This window comes from Rhipicephalus sanguineus, chromosome 11 (genome assembly GCF_013339695.2).
Source record: "Rhipicephalus sanguineus isolate Rsan-2018 chromosome 11, BIME_Rsan_1.4, whole genome shotgun sequence".
In the NCBI taxonomy this organism is placed as follows: Eukaryota; Metazoa; Arthropoda; class Arachnida; order Ixodida; family Ixodidae; genus Rhipicephalus; species Rhipicephalus sanguineus.
The window spans coordinates 119,886,089-119,895,272 of record NC_051186.1 but is presented as its reverse complement, the minus strand read 5'-3'; positions in this window follow the sequence as shown (position 1 = coordinate 119,895,272).

Here is a 9,184-nt window from a genome sequence, read left to right as displayed (position 1 = left end):
GTTCCGAAACCCAGGATATCTCAGCGCAGTAGCGTCCGCAGGGGGGGGGGGTGCAGGGGGTCGGCCGCCCTGTGGTACCTAAGAAGGGGGGGGGGCGCAAGATCTGCCCCATACGTTGACACCCTAGTAACCGAAGAGGGGGGGGCGCAAAATCTGCCTCGTATATTCGCTAGTTGGGGGGACACGCGATGAACAATTCGCCCCCCCACCTGATGGGAACCCTGCGCGCCTATGCTCAGCGCACAAAGTTACGGGGTATCACGTGCAACATAGTTCCTGCATCACATCTGCGCGAATTCTCCAGCAGTAGTTGACAAAAAGAAAGCGTGCTTTTCGCGAGCAAGCAAATGTAAAATTTTGTTATAGGCTGAGTGTCGTTCGTGTTCCGTGCATTGAGACCAGGGGCATTATAATGACACACTGCGTGCAAAACTGTTTGCCGTACAGACGCAATTTTTTTCGGTTAATACAGCATGTGTGTGCATTCCAAAAATGTGTTCTGATTTCACCTGTGTGGCCAAATTCGCTCAGGTCTCAGGAGGTTATATATATACATATATAGAGATATATATATAGATATATATATATATTATATTGTGTGTGTGTGGTGTGTGTGTTTGACAGTGTGTGTGTGTGTGTGTGGTGTGGTGTGTGTGTGTGTGTGTGTGTGTTTGACATTTTTGAGCGCGCAAAGAACAGGGACGAAAAACGACGCGGACACAGCGCTGACTTCCACATATGCTTTATTTTCTACAGTGGTACATATATATATATAGACAACAAAAAGCAACGCACGCAGGCGCATTGTACAGGAAGGCTTCATGTAAAACCACAAATAAGTATGCATGATAAGCAATCAAACAACCTGATACCGGATTTTTTCTTCTTTAAGAGATCAAGCGGTCATTCCTGACTACCACTATCGTCTAGTCACCCTGTGGGCCTTGCTTAAAGTCTAGTTCTTTTTGGATAGGTCAATTGAAGGTGCACTAATGCACATGTCTCCCAAACTTGCAATCTTCGCCGCTTCAATTATCTCACGTGTTGTTTGTGCCTGGCTCCTTCCTGTCGCAGTGCACTGCGAATACATGGGATCGCACCCACACTTCCTGCAGTGGAAAGCCAAATGTCCCCACCTCCAGTTCGCACGTTATTTGCGTGCTCACGCAGCCTGTCATTGGCACACCGTCCCGTCTGCCCTATGTATTTCTTGCCACAGGACAGCAGTAACTCATAAACGATGTTGTTCTCACATTTAACAAAGCTTTCTTGTGCTTTTTTTGGCACCTGGGTTTTTCAGAACCACTGTAGGAGGCCTTGCACAGATTATAAAGCTGTTTGGTGCTGAAAGGACGACTCTTACGTTGGCGTGTTTCCATCGGAAGGTACGGTATGACGGCGCATTTCTGCTTGACAGGCTCCGTTTCTGGTGAAGCCTCTCCTCACCCTCGCGAGCATGGACAGTCTTGAGAAAACCCTCCGCCACAGATGTGACGAATACTGAGAAACCCCGCCTTTTTCAGGCGGTCAGCTTGCGCCTGGAAACTACACGAACACTTGTGAGGACATGAGCGGCGAAGCGCATTCATTAGGGTTAATTTTGCAATACCCCTTTTAACTAGCTTGGAGTGGCCGAAGAAAACGGCAGAAGCGGCTTATTGGCCCTAGCTCGTACGACCAGCAGACCTGGTCTCGCTCGAAGAACATTCGTAAGTCAAGAAAACGCAAGGCGTTGTTTTGCGGCATTTCATGCGTGACTGCGAGCGGTTGCAGGAAACGCGTGAACAGATCAGTACGTTTGAAGAATCATTGCCAAATTCGCCTGGACTTGATTCTAAAAGACACGTAGTCGTCTACATATCTAAACACCTTCTTTACATTTGTGCCTGTTACTAGTTCTAGAAACAGAGTAAAGGCACAAATTTAAAGAAGGTGTTTAGATATGTAGACTACGTTGTATATTACTCGTCGCCCTGACATCAACGTGACAAGACTTTCGACCACTCACGAGCCACTGACATACATCTCGCATCTGGCCGTTGCCTGTGACGAGTGTCAGCTGCAAGGGCTACCACGTGCTTTGCGGCGAAGTGGCAACAAAATGAAATGCACTGCGCGTTCGGAGGGCCAAATTCAAAATTATTTTCTTCCTTAAAACACAAAAAATGTTTGATAAGACTTTTTTTCATATTACTTAACGATGAAGTATTTTATCAAACGCCCATGACGAGGATTTTTACGTTGACGCATCAGTATGAAAAATATGGTCAAACATGCAACAAATCGTACCTTTTCTCTAATTTCACAATTTTTTTCCGGAAAGATTTGAAGTCTATTTTACCCCTAAACATTTCTGTACTAAAATACACTTTCCTGAAATCAGGTTATTATTAATATTGGTTAGGGTGAGTTCTAGATGGCTCAAGAAAAAGTCACGAACTTTGAAGATTTTTGTAGTTTTGAAGCTACGTAGCTGGTAGTGAAACACAAAAAATTCGGAAATAATGAATGAGAGAAACTAAACAGAACCTCGGCGATAGCGCAAGCGCAGTTTAGAAGCTCAACACACAAAAGTAGATTTTATACACATTTTTCTATTAGTACAGTTAATAAACAGAAGCGAAATTCGAGGGGGTGCCAGGACCGTCAAAAGCTTTTTCGAGCAAGAATGTTTTGCCACATACTCCATGTGGCACAGGAAAAAGGCACCAAATTTTATCAGCAAAATCTGCGATGTGCGAGCGCCACGTCTGGGACACTTGGCATGGAATGACCCGTAAATATAAGAGCTACAGGAAAGATCACGAAGGTCCTGATACTGTAGGAAGGCATTTGACACACGACGTACGTTTTAGCACTATGCTAATGCTAAAACGTACGTCGTGTGTCAAGTACCTTATATATATATAGGTATGATATATATAAATATATATTTAGCGGTGGTATGGAGAGTTCTGTACAGAACTGAAATACAGAAACACCGTCCAGAAATACAGCGAGACACATTACTGTCGAATGAGTGAGATATGAAAAGCAATAGTTTCGCTAACATCGTTCATTACTGTCAAATGCGGCAATATACTAGACCTGACATAAACATTAGCATAGCCCGCAGTCAGTTTTTATGAATAGGAATCAATGGCCAGCCATCAAGCACTTCTTTGCGACATCCATTACATATTTTATGTGGCATACAGCACAAAACATGCAACATGTGTAGTTCTCATGTAGTACAGGATTCTCATGTAGTCATCTGAGATACAGGACCCCAATAGGTGACACAGCTTGCGTGCATGAGCTTGGCAGTGTCGTGTGTCCCAGACCATGTCAGGGTCAGGTGGCATTCTGGCGAAAAGGACAGCAGGTTGCACTGATACGAGACCACTCACGGCCAGACCTTAAGCGTGGCTATTCCGACATTCTTGGACACGTCTTGACTACCTCGAGACACGAGTTTCCAAGGAGGCTTCCTGGTCAAACGCAGCTGTAGAGCTTCAATGTGCAGTCTTGAAGCAACCTGAAATAGTCAAGTGCACAAAAATAAACACATGATGACAGACAGATCGATCACCTTTTAATCTGACAAGGGCAGCGCTCACACACCAGGTTCCATGAAGTGTCATGGCAATGAACAAAACCAGGGATACTCATTAACTTTGCTGTACCTTGAGGGTCTGTTACTCCCTTAGCCAGCTGCAACTATTTCCGCTGCATGACCTCCGTACAATTAGAAGGATGTTTTTTAGAGAACGCATATTTCTTATCAAAATTGTATAATAGTCACGCTCAAGATGTTTTCGCACACGCACTCTATGTCAAGAAGGAAATAGTTTGCTGCAACTAAAATGGCAATGAAGAGATTAATTAACAAAAACTCAATAATTAACCTTTAATTCCTGACCTGGAGGTAGTTGTTTATATTAGAAAGTTGTATCGCGTGCCAATTTATGGCATACACATTTTTTAATCGCGAAAGTTACACGTAATTTGTGATATTCATCCTTGAATTTCAAGGACGAAATCGAAACTGATAGCGCCTGACGTGCAGGAAACGTCGCTTCTCAGTTACGTAAGCTCGGAGCTACACGTGAAAAGAAGGTGATGATAGTTTAATGAAAGTGGGCCGAAGCAGAATGTGATCAGGAAAATCTGCAGGCACTCAGAAATACACAAGTAAACAGCTTATTATTTGGGTGCGATGTGTGGTACTTATCTGTAAACATAGAGAGAAAAGGTTGATATTACTGCCGTTTCGGATGCGCGCATCTCGAAAGAAACAAATGAGCACCAAACGCCACATGCAAAGGTAAGGCGATCCGCTGACGCAAGTTAGATGACTTGCCAGTTTTCACGAAAAGGTACGACCACGACGCGCCTTCATTCAAATTTCGTCACTCCCTTGTCGCGGGCAGCTCCGGTCTGACGTAACAGAAAACCGCGTTTTCTGTGTGCCGGGACACGATCAGTTTTGATTTAGCCCTTAAATTTCACAATAAATATCTCGAGTTACGTAAAACTTTCATGATTTCTGAAAAATGGGTATACCATAAAGCGGCACGCACTACAAATTTCTAATATAAACAACTGCCCTCAAGTCAATAAATAAAAATTAGTTAACGGGTTTTTGTTAATTAGTCCCGTCAACGCGTTTTTTGTTGCGGCAGAATATTTCCGCCTCGAACTAGAGTACTACTGGAGAATCATAGAATTTTTTTTGTCATAGAATTTTTTTTTATAAAAGATATGTACTGTCTGAAAAAAATCATCCTGTATAGCATGGCAGCAGTATTTTAATAATAATAATAATTGTTGGGGTTTGACGTCCCAAAACCACGATAAGATTATGAGAGACGCCGTAGTGGAGGGCTTCGGAAGTTTCGACCACCTGGAGTTCTTTAACGTGCACCTAAATCTAAGCGCACGGATCTAAACCATTTTCGCCTCCATCGAAAATGCGGCCGCGGCGGCCAGGATTCGATCCCGCAACCTGCGGTCAGCAGTAGAGCACCATAACCACTAGACTAGCAGTATTTTAACGAAGACCTGTAGGTCGCGGGAATCGAGTCCCGGCCTCGGCGGCTGCATTTTCGTTGGAGGCGAAAATGTTTGAGGCCCGTGTACTTAGATTTAGTTGCACGTTAAAGAACCCCAGGTAGTCGAAATTTCCAGAGCCCTCTACTACGGCGTCTCTCAATCATATTGTGGTTTTTGGGATGTTAAACGCCAAATGTTATTATTAGTTTAACGAAGAAAACGGCAAAATGTGTATACAGCTACACGAAATATGGCGAATGTACGACAAGACTAGGCTTGCCTTCACTGCCTTCTTTCTGTAGCATCATTGTGAGCGTGCCCTTCTAGTGCCTGGCTTCAGAACAGCTGCACGAAGGTGCAGCTATTCTAAAGGCCTAATGTGCCATTTTTTCTTCGATCTATATCAACAGGCAAAGGTCTCGTTTTTCCGTTTGTCTGGAAGGACAACCCACCAGCCAGCGTTGACCAGTATAGAGGGTTGGGAGCAAACTCGGGCAAACTGTGCAGCACAAACATCACCTCAAACCTCAAACAATCGAGGTGATGAGAAGCGGTCAAACAAAAAGGAACAGAGCTGAAGTGACTTATATACATATTAAAAACAACAGCTGATTATGGCACGAAATTGGGACAGTTAAGGTGCATTGTAAAAGAATGTCAAATGTGGTACCCTGCTGTAAAAAGTGCTAAATATTCATTGCAGACTATGGCGAATAGAATTCAAATAGGATACAGCGAGTGTTTCGAGGTATAATGACTAAGTAATAATTGCTAGACATTTATGAGCGAAAAGCACAATGCGATTAAGCGGTGCTACATAGTGGGAGATCACGGATTAATTTCAACTACCTGGAGTTCTTCAACGTGCACAAATCAGAGGGCATGGGAGTTCCTGTATCTCGCCCCCTTCTAAATGCAGCTGCCGGGGTCAGGAATAGAACCCGCGTCCTTGGGCTTCGCAGCGTAACGCTTCCAAGTCCATTTTAAAGGATTTTTGTCCACTGCCCACAACATCACTGTAGACTGTATCTTTGTGTTGAAAATAATAACGAACTGAACCACGGCTGGTATAACAAAGGCATCCAATATCCACGCAACACAGCGTTTGAGCAGTATGTTTACTGCCATTATTACTAGCCGGTGTTGTGTTTACTATTAGGTACTAGCACCACACCACATTAGACAAAGCAAGTATCACAGGAGGATGAGGTTATGCTCGTATGCAGTTTGTGGACAAAAAAAAAATAACTACAACTTTGAAGTGAACTCACATTTACCTTTGTTGCATGATAATTTTTAGCATCATAAGATCAAGTCACCACTGTTTCAATTAAATGAAACCGTGCTACAAAACCTATTGCATCAAAGTTTTATAGCAGTTACGCACGCACGCACGCACGCACGGACGCGCGCGCGCGCGCTCGCACACACACACACACACACATACACAAACAAACAAGCAAACACGGCGAGAAGTTCGAATATGCAGCGAATAAATACGTATTAAACGTGTTTCAACGTCTGGGTAGCAAAGGAAAGAAACACTAAATTCTAGAGTTTCACGAGCCAAAATCATGATCTGGATATCAGGCATGTTCGGGCCGAGTGCATTAGATTGATTTTGATCAGCTGATCTTACTTACCCTTCAAATATATATCGGTGCAACGTTGCTCTACGTGTCACCACACACGACTTGCAACCGAGATTTCAACTCGCAATTTCATGTTTTTCTGGCATGTGTGGAATAAAGAAACACGATATTGGCGCGCACCACTCCGTTTTACCCGCTACTGGATAGTCCAGTGCGGTTTTCGTCGTTGCCAAGCCATTGAAACACGATAGCAAAATCCGTGCAACTGGAACATCAGAAAGACAAGTGGCAAAGCTACGTGTGAAGCGAATAAAAGAGTTGTAGGCAGAAGCCGGCAGAACTCACCTGAAATCTATAACGACCGTAGGAGCGTCGTCCACAGGCTTCGTCTGTCGGTGCCACTGGGATCCGTCATGCGCTGCCATCTTGCTCAGGCAAGTTCACGACGAAACGAAGCTTACTGCAGGGACTTCTTCGTCCGGAGGCTGCTTTTCCCAAACACTGAGTGACACTGCTTCAGCCAGTCACGGCAAGCGTGAGCCGACGACACGATACTACGCCACGAATGCATAGCACGGAAGGAAAGTCACGCAAAACGATCAGCCAGACACGGCAAGAGCGAGCCGACGACACGATACTACGCCACGAATGCATAGCACGAAGAAAGTCACGCAAAACAATCACTTGCAGTCACGCCTGACGACACATTATTCTGGCGGACTAAAGAACGACCACAACGAGACGGATCACGAACAATGCCGTCTAACGACGCCAGGCCAAAATGGCTGTCTCGTATTGATGGATTCGGCTTTGGATTAAAGTAGCCTCCACGAACGCCTAAATGGTTTCGGTTTTGTTTTGGTGCTATAGAACACACATCCATGCATAGTTAAAGCTCTATTGAATAATATCAGGGTGGAGGAGGCGAAGCGTGCCCTGTGTGTGTCTGTAAGGGCTGTGCGGTGGGAGAGGGCGCAGGTGAACGTGCATCCCCTGCTCTAGGGGCTAGGGAGAGTGCGGTGAGGCCGTGTGCGCGTGCCTAGCTGTGCTCAACGTTTGCTGAGCGATTTGGTGGCCCGCGCGGATTATGGTGAAGATATAGTTTAGCTGTGGCGGGCAGAAATGATGACCACGCCCGCTATAATTCTGGTAGTATTGTCGCTCTTTAGGAGACGCGGTAAAGCGTCGCCTTGATAACCGGTCTGCGCGGTTATCATGCCAGCTTTGCGGCACATGTTTTTACGGCCGTCGAGTTAGATGTGTTCCCGATCGCCAGTGCGTTCAACACCATGCACGTCCATTTCACTAATAAATGTATGTTTTCTGCCATACATGCTGTCGTAGGAATCTACAAACCTCGCTTGCAAACGTGTGAATATTTGCAAATTTGTCAGCGCTGCCATTGTTAAACGTTGTCATAGCTCTCAATGTTTCGCTTGGGGGCAAGATTTTTTAAGAACCCTGTTTACTTGTAGACGTTTTCGAAGCGCCGGTTGAGCAATATCGTAACTGAAGCCATAACACAATACGTGCGTAATTCCACATTTTACGAATCCATATTATATATTCTCAACCAAAATTTTTCGGTATACCACAAGCCAAAGCAGCGAACTGTATCTTGGTCGCAGCCAGTGAAGCTTTCTTTAAAAAAAAAACCCACCCTGTATATGCAGAACCATCACTGACTCGCTTGGAGCAAGGGAGTCATCTATTTAATTCAGGAGCGTCGACCAGAGCATTGTGACTCCCCTTAGAAAAAAAGGTGGTCATCGGCTGCCACAAAGAAAGTCAAGCAGACGTGACTCCCTTTTGACTCTCTTTTTTTAAGAGTGTATGCTTACAGCTCCGGACCTTGCGAGCGCACCCGGCCGTGACACGAAAAGAGACCGATGAAGCCTGAAGAGAGTTCACCAGCGCATGGTAACATTCACCGCACGTTTCTTTAGTTACACCGCTTACCGCGCAGTCGATTCATAACTGTCGACGACTCGAAATCACTTGTCATATCCAGTTGAACAAACACACACACGCATATTGCAATTGCACCGAGCGTGACACGGCATCGAGGCGAAACGTTCGGTCACTTCTCAACACACGCCTCCAACGCGCCGGACAGTCTGGAAGAGAAATGGCCGCCGCCGCCCAATGTTGCACGCGTGCAGCCTAGATTTGTGGTACTCTTAAGTTTTCCAGCGACGCTAGAGGTGGCAAGCAAGCGCCGCCACCTGGCGAACGCAGACTGAGTTCTTTTTCATCTTCTTCCTTAGTTCTTTCACGCTTCTTGAAATACGTGCCGCAAAGTTGCAACTGGGAAGAAACAAGAAGAGACAGAAAGAACGCCATTTTGTTGGCGTTCTTTCCGTGTCTTCTTGTTTCTTCGCAGTTACAACCTTGCGCCATGTATTTCAAGTAACGATGCACAAACTAGCCCAACATAACGTACTGTTAAACTTTCACACTTCTTTCTTTTTCGCTTTCTACAGCTTCTCCGTCTGGATTATTTATCCTCCTTACCCTCTGTGATGCAGGTTCTTTCAGCGTCGGAGAGCTTCATTAAG